The sequence below is a fragment of the Microcaecilia unicolor genome, chromosome 9 (assembly GCF_901765095.1).
Source record: "Microcaecilia unicolor chromosome 9, aMicUni1.1, whole genome shotgun sequence".
In the NCBI taxonomy this organism is placed as follows: Eukaryota; Metazoa; Chordata; class Amphibia; order Gymnophiona; family Siphonopidae; genus Microcaecilia; species Microcaecilia unicolor.
In genome coordinates, this window is record NC_044039.1 from 106,417,737 (window position 1) to 106,432,398 (window position 14,662).

The 14,662-nt window shown below is 42.6% G+C and overlaps 1 protein-coding gene across 1 annotated transcript in view; it reads left to right on the forward strand.

The window, feature by feature from the left end:
- The window catches only part of SLC25A21 (solute carrier family 25 member 21), a 672,604-nt gene that overhangs the window by 332,094 nt on the left and 325,848 nt on the right, over positions 1–14,662 (forward strand). The gene's annotated exons all lie outside the window — the stretch shown is intronic.

Below are 14,662 nucleotides of genomic sequence, written 5' to 3' on the forward strand. Positions count from 1 at the left end.
TAGGCTGCAGACATGTCAATCTCTGAACTCCGTGCCCCATAGGAGCGCACGCATATCAATCCCCGCCTCCAATGATCAGTTCCACCCCCTGCCCGCTCGCTAATGTTTACCCATTAATCACCTGTGAGACCTTTGTTTAAATACTGGAGCAGGAAACCGAAGGCAGGGTTGCTGTCGGGGTCCAGGAGCTGAGGTAACCGGCGAGGGTAAGCATGGCGCAGCGGCGCCCTCCAGAGGTCGGCGCCCTCCTGCCATGCTTACCTCGCTTACTGGGTTGGACCGGCCCTGCCGGCAGTATTCTGGCTGGTTACTACCAGGCTAGTGCTGGAGCCCTTACCATCACCTCAGTGGGTGGCAGTAAATGCTCCCATCCCGCATGGCTGCATGGTAAGAGCAATCTTACTGCCTGGACATGTATTTTTTAGCCTTTCTTCTCGCTGTGGTAAAAAGGGCCGTAGCATGCGGCAAAAATGGCATCTGCTGCTACTGCAGGTCCCTTTTTGCTGGTTTAGTAAAAGGGTCCCTAAGTTAAGTGAGTATATTGGACTGCATAAAACACAGTCCTGACTTTATACAATGTTGCTTAGGTGATTAAGTGCTAAATATTGCATTTAACCGTATAAGAGATAGCCGACTGCATAAACCCAGATATTCAATGCCAGTACCTAGACATGGCCCAGCATTGAACATCTGGGAATAATGCTGCTGCCAGCTAAAAAGAATTGCTCACCACCTCTGGCTAAATATCTATCCCCTGGTGTGTTTAGTTTTTAATGTATTACATTTTGAAGAGGTCCTTTGTATTTATGTGACCTTGTAAAACCATATGAATCCCCTAGACAACTTCAATCTTCTCAACAGAGCCTCCTTATAGTTTTGAGTGGTTCTAAGTTGCAGATTACCTGTAAACGATCTTACGGGATGTGAGTCCCAAACTATGCAATGATTTTCCCGTAGAATTACACCAAATGCATTATTATGGGACATTTAAGAAACATTTGAAAGCATGGTTTTATGAAAAGTCATTTTAAGATGGGACTGATATTAGGGTTTGTTGGAAACAATTGGGAGACAGGAATTTGCTATGTTTTACATTGAGCTTTCTTGGTAAAGTGAATAATCAAATGTTGTAAAGTAAGTTCCTTACCACCCCTCCCCCTCATGTCCAGTATCTCATCCCCCCACCAGGTATAGAATCTCAGCTCTCCTTCCCTTTGTCCTACCCTTCCAGTCTGGCGTCTCATCTTTCCTGCCCTCCTCACCTCCCTCCCCATGCCATGACTAGCATCTCCTCCCTCTTCCTTTCCACTGCTGCTACCCTACCTCCGCCAGGCCTGAGACTGCAGTAAAATAAAGGTGCACCTCTGGCATGACAGTTCTGTGAGCTGGCTTGGACCTTGCAACATAGGCCCATACTCGAGTGTTGTGAGTTCTACCCCCTCTGATATAAACTTGCCATTTCAGGGCATTGGTGGAGGCCAGATTCAGCAGGACTTGTATGTGGGCCTATGCTGCAAGGCTCTGAGCCAGCTTATAGAAGCTGTAAAGTACTGTGCTAGAGCCAACAAATTTTGCCTCCCTAGGTAGATGCCTACTTCACCTAGGGGGTCTTTTACAAAGGTGCACTAACAGGGCCGGACTGACCATTCGGTCAACTGGGCAGTGCCTGAGGGCCAGATGCCCTAGGGGGCCCAGAGGCGCTGCCTGTGTGCCTGCCGCAAACTACAGCCCTCCCTGGTTCTACCTTTAAAGGTGTGCCGCTGGTGATCTAGTGGCCTCTGCAGGGGGGAATATGTTCTTTCCTGCCCACTGCGCTGCTGCTATTCCCCCTGCCCGGCACTGCCGTATTTAAAAAGTAGCAGCCGAGACTCCCTGCAGAAGTCTTGCGAGACTGTCGAGACCCATTAATTACTGCGGGAAGTCTTGGTTGCCATTTTGAAAACACGGCGGCGCCAGCAGATGGGGGAATAGCAACAGCACAGTGGGCGGGAAAGAACACGCTGTCCCCCCCTCCCCCGCAGAGACCACTAGACCACCAGGGCCCTTCAGGTAGGACCGGGGCAGCAGGGGCATCAGCTGTGGCGGTAGGAGGGGCAGCAGTGCGGCGGTAGTGGGGGGTGTCGGGCAGCAGCCGGGTGGGGGGCCCAGATCACCCTCAGTGCCCTGGGGTCCAAACCACTCTCATCCACCCCTGCGCGCTAGTGTTTTTAGCACACGCTAAATGCTAGAGATGCCCAAAAGAATATATTTAACGCATGTGCTAAAAATGCTAGCATGCCTTTGTAAAAGGGTTCCCTAGTGGTAGGGCCAGCCCTGTGTGAACAATCTGTTGAATAAATATTATCCCTCCTCCAAAAAAACTTCATTGCCCGAAGATGCAATCTTAAAAAATAAATTCTAACGTTCAAAATATAATTAAACCCCCCTCCCTGAAATTTAGGGACCCTTTTATCAAGGCACGGTAGGCGTAACATGGGCCTACCGCATGGTAAAAGGGCACTATCTTGGGACGCACTGATGTGTCCTACGGTAGTTTGGCCAGCAATCAATGAGTGCTGCTATTTTATTTGTTAGGTTATATTTAAGCTCTCTCTTTTTGTCTCAAATTTACTGTGTATTTTTGATGGATGTACTTCATTCCTTGATGTAAGTCGCATTGAACTCTGTATGGGAATATTGGTGACGAATAAGATATGGAGTAAATAAAAGTAAAAGGCTCCTGGCGGTAATGGCCACACGCTAATGAGGGAAAACTAGAAGGTGGCCAGAGTGAGTGGCAAGCCCATGTGCTGCTAATTGCAGTGCCGGCCACTTTCAAGCATGCCTTGGTTAAAGGGCTCCTTAATACTGTGTTTCACATTTTATTGCAGTTTCCTTGACAGTCATTTGGTGCACTGTTTAGTGAAATTTATAGTCATTTTAGATACTGTAGTACCTGCACAGCATTACAGTTAATTACTTAGAAGAATTTTTAAGCTTACCTGCTGTTAAGAGGAAAAAAAGAAGCTACACGCAGTCTAGGATGAGCTGTGGAAATATTTTATAGGACATGAAGGAAGGAAGAAAGGGGATGCTCTTTGAATAGCATTCTTTCTCCTTTCCCAAGTCCTAATGAGACAATTAGTCATCCCATCAAGCATTATGGCTGAGCTTCAGGAAGTGTTCCTCAGGTAAATGGAGATATTATTTGAAGAAGGACCCTGGTGGGTGGAGGAGTGTTTGCGGTTTGGCTTTGGGGAAGGGTAGCTATGGGTTTACTTTTGCTGCTTGGCACCCTGGCTCGCCTTGGCTTGTGTTGATCTAGCAATTCTGGCTCCTTTATTTCAGGTGATTCATGATTTATGATCTGAGGAGATGGAAGACACATGGGAAACTGATACTGAGGAGGCACTTAGCAGATAAGGTCTCAAGACCAGTAGCTGAGAGAATGTTGGAATGTTTTGCTGGTAGGGTAAGGGAAGAGGGAAGAAGGTCTAAAAATGAGCACTCTTAGAAAACATTTCTGTTGATTTGCAATGTATGGTTCCCATATATTGCAATAAATGATATTTATTTTATTTTATATATTGGGATTTATTAACTGCTTTTATGAAGAGATTTACCCAAGATGATGTACAGCAGGTACAGTTTAACATAAAACTTACAATTTTGTTTAAAGCATAACAATAGTAAAAATGACCAAATATAAACATAAATATAAATATAATAAATGAGGTAAGGTAAATTAAAACCTAATAATAGGACTACCATGAACAGTATCAAAAATACACATTTAACAGCACTGAAATTCAAACAACAATATAATGCAATGTCAGAATACTAATGAAATAGCTAATAAGCCCACATTAGAACATTCAAATAACAGATATGAAGCTAATGATTATCTATATTACAGCTCATCATGTAGCTGAGGGGCCACGTGCAGATATATAGATGTGGACAAGATGGGTGGTACAGAGTCAGTTGGGATAAATATATGGGTGGCTAACCTCAAGGCAAGTTCACTGTAAGTTAAAGAACATATAAAGAACTGGTCTAAGTTACAGTGTATGTAGCAAGCTAGTTTAGGTGCAGAGTGGTGTATAGGCAGTCACACTATGTATTCATGAAGTAGAGGTAGTTGTGAGTTAGACGTAGCCCCTCTGGAGCTACTCCTGAGAAGGCTGGCTGCTTATCCTTTGTCTCTTCTTCATTGAATCTACATTATCCCAACTGTAAAGGACTAAAATATAAACTAACATATGCATCTAGTTTCTCCTATAGCCACCCAAGTCTGGAATGAACTACCAAAAACCATAAAAACAACCCACGACATAATTAATTTCTGTAAATTATTAAAGACCAATTTATTCAAGAAAGCTTACCATAATAATGCACCCTAATTGTCAATTAACAGGATGTACACTGGACTTTCACAATATCTAATTCTTTATTTTCTATTGCTCATACTAATTTTGAAGTTTAATATTCATGATTGTTTCAAACTAAGTTATCCCGATTTTTATTATAAGATGAACTTTCCTTCCTGAATACTTATTCCATTCTGTCTCCTCTACCTTAACTATGTATTTCTTTTTTCCGGTACTGGTAATCACCATTACGGAAATATGTAAGCCACATTGAGCCTGCAAATAAGTGGGAAAATGTGGGATACAAATATTGTAAATAAATAAATAAATTGCTGGTGTTCTAAAGCCCATGTATAGTACATCTAACATTTTTACTCCCTACATTGTCATTATTTTTATCAGCATACAATACTTAGGGGCCTATTTACAGAGTGGCGCTCTTTCGGGACTACTGCCGGCCAACATGGCCACCGATGGTAGTCCCACCCTGAGCGCATGCCATTTCCGGGGGAAAAAAGAAAACCCCTGGAAATGGCTTGCGTAGCAATAACTCGGCGGTAATCTGGCATCGCTGCGAGCTGCCCCTGTTACCACTGGGTTAGTGCGGGAGCCCTTATCGCCACTTCAGTGGGTGGCGATAAGGGCTTCCTGTCGCATGGTCATGCGGTAACAGTTCTCTTACCTCATGGCCATGTGTGCCTGGTGTGTTTTTACCCGCTGTGGTAAAAAGGGCCCTAGCCCGTGGGAAAAATGGCCGCCGCCGCTAGCACAGGGCCCTTTCTCCCGCAGCTTGGTAAAGGACCCCTTAGCAATTAAGTAGACTTTTAGCAAAAGCAATGTACAAAACCTATCTATAAACCCAGTTTCCTGTAATTATACCAATGTTAGCATTGCACTTATATGAATCATTTCTGTACAAGTTTTGCTTGATTTGACTTTATTTGAAATTTCATAAATAAAATATTTTAAAATTTAAAAAAAAAATCTTGTCAGCAGGGATCAGGGCTAGGCAGGGGCAGGGGTTACTGGGGGTCCCACTGATCTAGTCTGCACAGGGCCTCCAATTACTAAGACCAACCCTGTCTGAGGCAGGCACAAATGGTTAACCTCAGTTTGTGTGGTTACGCATATACAGTATTTTATAACATATTTATGTACCTTACAATCCTGCCTAGCTCATAAGAATATAAGAATAGCCATACTGGGTCAGACCATTGGTCCATCTAGCCCAGTATTCTGTTTCCAGCAGTGGCCAATCCAGGTCACAAGCGCCTGGTAGAAACCCAAATAGTAGCAACATTCATGCTACCAATCCCAGAGCAAGCAGTGGCTTCCCCATGTCTGTCTCAATAGCAGACTATGGAATTTTCTTCCAGGAATTTGTCCAAACCTTTTTAAAATCCAGATATACTATCCACTGTTACTACATCCTCCGCCTGCAAGTTCCAGAGCTTAACTATTCATTGAGTGAAAAAATATTTCCATGTAACTTCATTGAGTGTCTCCTAGTACTTTTTGAAAGAGAAAAAAAATCAATTCACTTCCTCGTTCTACACCACTTAGGATTTTGTAGAACTTAATCATATCTTCCCTCAGCCATTTCTTTTCCAAGCTAAAGAGCCCTAACCTCTTTAGCGTTTCCTCATATCATTTTGGTCGCTCTTTGAACCTTTTCTAATTCCATTATATCTTTTTGAGATAAAGCAACCAGAACTGAATGCAATACTCAAGATGCGGTCGTACCATCAAGTGATACAGAGGTCTTATTTACCATCCCTTTCCTAATAATTCCCAGTATCTTGTTTGCTTTTATGGCTGCCACTGCACACTGGGCAGAAGATTTCAGCGTATTGTCTACAATAGCACTTAGATCTTTTTCTTGGGTACTGACCCCCAAAGTAGACCATAGCATCGTGTAACTATGCATTTGTCCACATTAAATTTCATCTGCCATTAGGATGCCCAGTCTTCCAATTTCCTGCTATTTTTCACAATCTGCATGTGTTTTAACAACTTGGAATAGTTTTGTGTCATCTGCAAACTTAATCACCTCACTCATTTCCATATCATTTAGAAACATGTTAAACAGCACCAGTTCAGTACAGATCCCTGCGGCACTACACTACCCTCCTCCATTGAAAGAAATGGCCATTTAACCCTACCCTTTGTTTCCTGTCCAATAACCAATTCCTAATCTATAACAGAATATTGCCTCCTATCCCATGACTGTTTAATTTTCTCAGGTGTCTGTCATGAGGAAATTTGTCAAAAGCTTTCTGAAAATCTTGATATACTACATCAACCGGCTCACCTTTATCCACATGTTTAGTCATGCCTTCAAAGACTTCCCTTGGCTGAAACCATGCTGACTCTGTCCCATTAAATCATGTTTATTTGTGTGTTCCATAATTTATTCTTTATAATAGTTTCCACTGTTTTACCCAGCACTGACGTGAGGCTTACCAGTCTGTAATTTCCCGGATCGCCCCCTCGAATCCTTTTAAAAATTGGTGTCACATTGGCCACAGTTTAATCTTCAGGTACTATGGATGACTTTAACGACTGGTTACAGATTACTAACAGCAGATCAGCAATTTCATGATTGAGTTCTTTCAGTACCCTTGGATGTATGCCATCTAGTCCAGGTGATTTATTACTTCTTAATTTGTCATTTTGGCTCATCATCATCCTTGAAAACCATTTCTAATACAGAGATCACTTACATCTTCTTCCATAAAGATCAAAACAAAGAATTTAGTTTCTCCGTTATGGCCTTGTCCTCCCTGAGTGCCCCTTTTGCTTCTTCATGATCTAACAGTGCCATGGATTCCCTTACAGGCTTTCTGCTTTTGATGTACCTGAAAAAGTTGTTACTATGAGTTTTTGCCTCTATGGCAAGTTTCTCTTAATATTCTCTTTTAGCCTTCTTTATCAGTGCTTTGCATCTAACTTGCCAGTGCTTATGTTGCTTCTTATTTTCTTCATTTGGGTCCTTTTGCCATTCTTTGAAGGGCATTCTTTTGCCTCTAATAGCATCTTTCACTTCACCTTTTATACATGCTAGTGTGGGCTGAGTTTCAAGTTTGAAGTTTATTGTAGACTTACTACCCCACTTACCAACAATGCCAGCTAAGCGGCTTACAGACTAAAAATAGATGAGAAAGAAAAAGAAAGAAAGAAAGGACAATACAGATTAGATGGGGGAAGGGGGGGGAGGGAGAACTGCAATAATCATGATAGGAAAGAGGGAAAAAGGAAAACACATCAGGTGGGGGAGTAATTTCCAAGCCCATGGTGCAAGAAGCTAGAGTTATTGAATAGCAGTGGAGAGTGGAGCATGTGAATTGTTTCTCCAGTGATCTCTCAGTGATAGTAGGTCCTAACCTGGACCCACCAACAAAATTAGTGTATGCAGACTAAAATTAACCCTGCTAGGACTACATCTGGGCTGGCAGGGGTTACACATATACATGTAAAAATCATTCTCAGTATCATGGAACTTACAAAGTAATCAAGATACATAAACAACACAAAAGAATGGTCGAAACATGAAGGCTGTTATATGATCTCCTCTATACTATATGACTTTCTGTATACCCAACACTGAACTACGCAGTTAGCTGAAGTTTTAGTATGTGTTAAAGACAATAGAACATGCCAAGATTAGATTGCGTGGAGGGGCATAATCGAACGCGAACGCCTACCTCTATGGGTGTCTATGTCCAAAAACGGTTAGTGAAGAGGAGGGACAGACCGTATTTTCGGAAAAAATGGACGTCTTTTTTTTTTTTCGAAAATATGGTTTGTACGGACCAAATGCCATGGATTTGTTCGTTTCTGAACTGGGCGTTTTTTTTTTAGCGATAATGGAAACTAAAACCGGCCAGCTCAAAAACGTCCTAATCCTAGCCATTGGTCATGGGAGGGGCCAGGATTCGTAGTACACTGGCCCCCCTGACATTCCAGGACAAAAACTGGGCACCCTAGAGGTCAGTGCGGTGGACTTCAGAAACAGCTCCCACATGCATAGCTCCATTACCATGGGTGCTGAGCCCCCAACCCCCAACCTCCAACCCCCTCCCCCAAAACCCACTACCCACAAATGTACAACACTACCATAGCTCTTAGGGGTGAAGGGGGCACCTACATGTGGGTACAGTGGGTTTTGGAGGCCTCCCATTTACCAGCACAAGTGTTACAGGTAGGGGGGATGGACCTGGGTCCGCCTGCCTGAAGTGCACGGAGGTTCCCACTAAAAGTGCTCCAGGGACCTGTTGCTGCTGTAGAACCTTGGCACACCAGTTGACACCTGAAGACTAATGTCTCCGAAAACGTCCTTTATTTGAATAAGCACATTTACTTACAGTTAACTGCAGATCAGAGGTTGTGCCCCACTGGCAAAGAGTCTCCCTGGTACTGAGATTAGCAGTAGGTCAGAGCTGGCAGAATGCTGTACAATGGCCACTTTCAGTAACGTGGGTAACACATGAAAGGGATCTAAAACTGGCTTACAAAAAATGGCCACTACCTCATGGACTACCGGAAACAAAACAGGGCACACTCTGACCCAGTAAGCAGGGGGAAAAGCACCATGGGAGTAGAGCCTACCAACTACCAACATCGTGAGCATTTAACACAAGCTAGTGGAATTACAGAGCCCAATACCCTACACCCACCACAATGCATTGCTGATGTGACTCTGCAGTGCGCATAACAGAAAAGGTGTCACACTCACCCGAGAGCCACATCAGACCCAGGGAAAGGCTGTCACACGATAGAACACATTCTGCTGTCATGGAGGTGGGTACGGCATTTGAGGCTGGCATACAGGCTGGGAAAAAAAGTTTGTAAAGTGGGTTTTTTTTGGTGGGAGGGGGTTAGTGACCACTGGGGGAGTCGGGGAGGTGATCCCTGATTCCCTCCGGTGGTCATCTGGTCAGTTGGGGCACTTTTTTGGGACTTGTTCGCGAAAAAAAGGGTCCAAAAAAGTGACCCAAAATCGCGGTAAAAAAGCCTTTTTTTTTTCGATTATCAGCTAAAGACACCCATCTCTCCTCGGCCGATAACCACGCCCCAATCCCGCCTTCACCATGCCTCCGACATGCCCCCCGTCCACTTTGCTCGTTCCTGCGTGGAGTGCAGTTGAAGACGACCAAAATCGGCTTTCGATTATACCGATTTGTTCGCCCATGGGAGAAAGATGCCCATTTCCCGATTTGGGTTGAAGTATGGGTGTCTTTCTCTTTCGAAAATAAGCTGGATAAGCTTTCTCTGATAATTGGTGTCCTACAAAATAGCTTGATCAGCATTGCAGCAGTCAGACTTTGTTAGAAAAACTTCAGGTAGAACTAGTAGTCGAAGTAGTGGAAGTTTCCCCTGAGAGATCATAAAGAATATAAACCTCTAAAAAGTCGGTGGAAGTGAAATGGAAAGATAGCATTGTGGAGCTGAAAAGTATATAGGAGCCCACTGCACAGAGCAATGATCATTTTGCTTTCATTTTTAAAGCTCAAAGATAACCGAGATGGATTTGTTCCATTAAAAATACTATTATGGAGGCTTTACACATTAGGGGGCTTTTGTGGAGATCAGACTGCACCTGAAAAAATAGTCTGTTCCCAGTGCTCTATAATAAAGAGAAGACTGCTATACCTCTCACAGTCAGTTTCCACATTTTCACATACCAGGTGACAAAGAGAGCATTGCTTTTCTAAATGGATGCCACATTTAATGAAGAAAACAAATACCTTTGGAATATTGCTCAACCACGGTCAATACTGGCATGGACCACCTGGGTATGGAAAGATACAAATAATGGCCTGCTTTTCTGTTGTGTCGAGCTCAGAGACTTGAAACATAAACCAGGAGAAAAGAATTATTCTTTGGAAATTTGCAGATGTAATGCATATACCACTGATCAAAAAATATTTTTAAGGCTATCAATGTACTCTGTTTACTAGAAGAATTAGTCCATATTACAGGGAATTTTTCTATAATGATACAGGGATTTAACCTTGGCAGATTTTTTTATGGCCTGCCTTTGCTTTGTCTTCCTTTTCACTGAGGCTTTCAATTTCCCCACCTGTCTTTTTAGCTTTTGGAAACACCATCTGGATCTTTACCCAATGTGCTAGAAATTGAAGATGTAGCTAGGGATATAAGTAAATATATAAACTATGAAAAACGGAAAAAAAAAGTAAGATGGTGCTAATGTTACAGATAAATATGAAAAAGCAGAATTTATCATTTGAATATGCCTGTAGTTTCTCATTGGTTCTGGATATGATGTTTAGGGGTATAGTTATCAATATGGGCTACCGTTACGATGTGATATTTTACCCCTAACTCTTGCTATTTTAGAAGAGGTCCCATTTTATGCAATGATACCTAGTTAAAATAACATGTCTGGTGTGGAGTGGTAGATCAGGGAGACTTCAACATAAAGATGGTACTGAAAATCATGGGAGGAGATCAGAGCACCAAAGATATATAGAGAAAAGGGTCCTGAGGTAAACTGGCTGATAGTGGGATAGCAGTAGAGGAGGATCCACCAGAGCATACCCTAAAAGTGTGAAGGGAGAGGTAAGAAGAAAACCAAGACAGATCAGAGCTTCGAAATTGAAGTGAGGACAGCATATCAAGGAGTAGGAGGTGATAAAGATTGTTGAAAGAAATAGATAGGTTAAGAAGGATGAGGAGAAAATGTTCTTGGATCTGGTCAGGAGCAGGTCACTGGAGACTTTGGCAAGGGCTATTTCTGTAAAAGCATTTAGCGCATACTAGTTTTTAGCGTGCACTAAAAATGCTAGCACACCTTTGTAAAAGGGGCCCTTAGACTTACAAAGTTCTATAGGTTACTTTTGGACTCATTTTCAAAACAGAAAAATGTCTAAAAAGTGGCATAAAGCAGCATTTGGATGTTTTTCTCACAAAAACATCCAAATCAGTATTTTTGAAACCTATTTTTAGATATTTTTCTATGAAGTCTCCATCAGAAGTGCATCCAAATCTCAAGGGGGCGTGTGAGGGGCATGTGAGGGGCATGTGAGGGGCGGGATTTGGATGTTCCTAAGACTTAGATATTTTTCAGCCATAATGGAACAAAACAAAACCGTTCAGGACTAAAACTTAAACATTTTGAGCTAGACCTGTTTTTATTAGGAATAAGGCACAAAAAGGTGCCCTAAATAACTAGAATCAGGGATGACCTCCCCTTATTCCCCCCAGTGGTCACTAAATCTCTCCCACCCCCCAAAATTGTGATTAAAAACATTAGTTGCCAGCTTCTATGCCACCCTTAGATGTTATATTCAGGTCCATTAGAATAGCATGCAGATCCCTGGGGTAGTCTAGTAGTGGTGCAGTGCACTGCAGACAGGTGGACCCAGGCTTCTACTTCCCCCTACCTGTTACACTTGTGGAGGTAACTGTGAGCCATCCAAAACTCACCAGAAACCCACTGTACCCACATATTGGTGCCCCCTTCACCTGTAAGGGCTATGGTAGTAGTGTATAGTTGGGGGTGGGTTTGGGGGGTGGCTCAGCAGACAAGGTAAGGGAGCAACAGTGAGATGTGTACCTGGGAGCATTTTATAAAGTCTACTGCAGTGCCCCCTAGGGTGTCCTGTTGCTTTCCTGGGATGCCAGGGGGATCAGTCTAGTAAAAATGCTGGCTCCTCCTACATCCTAATGGCTTGATTGTGTGCGTTTTGCACTTGGAGGTTTTTTTTTTTTTCGAAAATGTATCAAAAATCAAAACATCCAAATTACAAAACCTTGTTCTAAACAGTATTTTAAAAAAAGATAGACGTTTTTCTTGTTTTGAAAATGAACTTCCTTGCTATTCAGATTTTGGATGTTTTTTGCAAAACGTCCAAAGTCGGACTTAGACGTCATATCGAAAATGCCCCTCCACATAACTTTTTAAGCCTAAGTGCTTTGAAAATACTCTTCAACGTGCACTAACCGATACCATGTGTGTATCAAGTGCTTTTTTTTTTAATGATCTTTGCATGTTGTACAGTGTTTGCATAGCAGATATAAACATAATATGATAAATCTTTTTCTCTCTGAGTGTATTCCACTGGCAGTCTTGAGGATCACTGCACTCTTCCAATGTGAAAACTGCAAGAGAGTTAGGCTCTCGTGACTGTTTAGTATGGTGAATAATAAGACTTCCATATTCCTTTAAAGTGAAGGTTATATTAATGGAAGCACAATATTATTTTGTTATTTTAAGTCAATTTTGAACATGAGTAATTTGTTGGAGAATTTCCTCCTACCCCATATATCCCTCCGCTTTCTCTCTTCCTCCTCCTCAAACTGCCTGGGTCAAAGGCTATTATGCAGTTTTATTCTGACCTAACCAGCCAAGATGTGCTAATTAGTTTGTCTGTTTTCTTAAGTGTAAAGATCAGTTGAAATGGATTTTTTTTCTCCAACCTTCATAAGCCAGCTTAATATATAGCTCTGGCCAACTGTGAAAATAACTGAGGCAGTACAGCATAATGCAGTGTAGGAGATTGCATTCCTATGGCCTTATTTCCCTGTGAAATGTATTGCTGTTTATTTTCCTTTTGCTGTATCATTACCCCATGTGTTTAAAAAATATGGCAGTTATATGCATAAATCACACAGATTTTTTAGAAAGAGGGAGGGTACATACATGCATATTTTTACACTTGCTCTGAGGCACAAACAAAATTCCCAGTTTGCTTTATCTGCATATAAATGTCTACGTCCAAGCTCTATGCCAACCTCACACCCTTCAACATACTAACTAAACAGCTTTAATTTAAGGAGCATGAGAGTTGGCAGGATATTTCAAACGAACCCCACTAATAAGAATAGATTATTATCAAATTCTATTTTATTACAACAATAATTAAATACAATTAATTACAAACAACCACCTTTCATATCATCCACCACAGACATCTTATAATATAACCCCTTAATGTTAACTCCATCCTCCCAATTGATTATTCATTAACCATTAATGTCAATAGTCATTAACCATAGTCTTGGGAAGATTGTATAGTTACTTCTAAAGATCACAATCCATGCAGGGTGATGAATAAATCCTCAATGTTCTGTATTCTGTAAATCCAAAAACCAGCCACGGATCAACTCGTGGATAATTAAAGAGTCCTTTAACTAAACAAATACTTAGCGATTGCAGTTCAGATAATCCTATTGCAGCCCAAATATATCATCAAAGTGAAGATTCTTTTCTCATCTTTATCATACAGCTCACAGCTCTATATAAGTCTGTGTTTCGCCAAAAGGCGTCTTCAGGAGCCGTTCAGATACCACCTTTGACAAGTAGCTTCAATTCATTCAGGAGCCATTCCAATGCGCTTAGCTGTTAAATCATAATACAGAAACATTGAATTTAAAACCATCTTTAGGAGTGACTATCCAACTCATTTTCGACAGTAATCGCCGGCCATCTTCCGACACAAATCGGGAGATGACCGGCGATCTCCTGAACCCGGCGAAATCGGTATAATCGAAAGCGATTTTGGCCAGGTTCAACTGCTTTCTGTCATGGAGCCGGTGAAACATCAAGGGGGCGTGTCGGTAGGGTAGTGAAGGCAGGACAGGGGCGTGCTCATGAGATGGCTGGCTTCACCGATAATGGAAAAAAAGCTAGGCTTGACAAGCATTTCGCCGGCTTTACTTGGTCCCTTTTTTTTCAGGACCAAGCTTCAAAAAGGAGCTCCAACCCACCGAAGGGAATTGGGGATCACCTCCCCTTACTCCCCCAATGGTCACCAACCCCCTCCCACTCCCAAAAAACAAAAAAAAACCCACTTTTTTGCCAGCCTCTATGCCAGCCTCAAATGTCATACCCAGCTCCATGACAGCAGTATGCAAATCCCTGGAGCAGCTTTTAGTGGGTGCAGTGCACTTCAGACAGGTGGACCCAGGCCCATCCCCCCTACCTGTTACACTTGTGGTGGTAAATGGGAGCCCTCCAAAACCCACCCAAAACCCACTGTACCCACATGTAGGTGCCCCCCTTCACCCCTTAGGGCTATGGTAATGGTGTAGAGTTGTGGGGAGTGGGTTTTGGGGGGGGGATTTGGGGGGGGGATAAACAACCAAGGGAAGGGAGCAATGCACCTGGGAGCTATTTTTATTTTTATTTTTTAATTTTTAGAAGTGCCCCCTAGGGTGCCCGGTTGGTGTCCTGGCATGTGAGGGGGGCCAGTGCACTACAAATGCTGGCTCCTCCCACGACCAAATGCCTTGGATTTTGCCGGGTTTGAGATCGCTGGCATTATTTTCCATTATGGCCGAAAACCGAT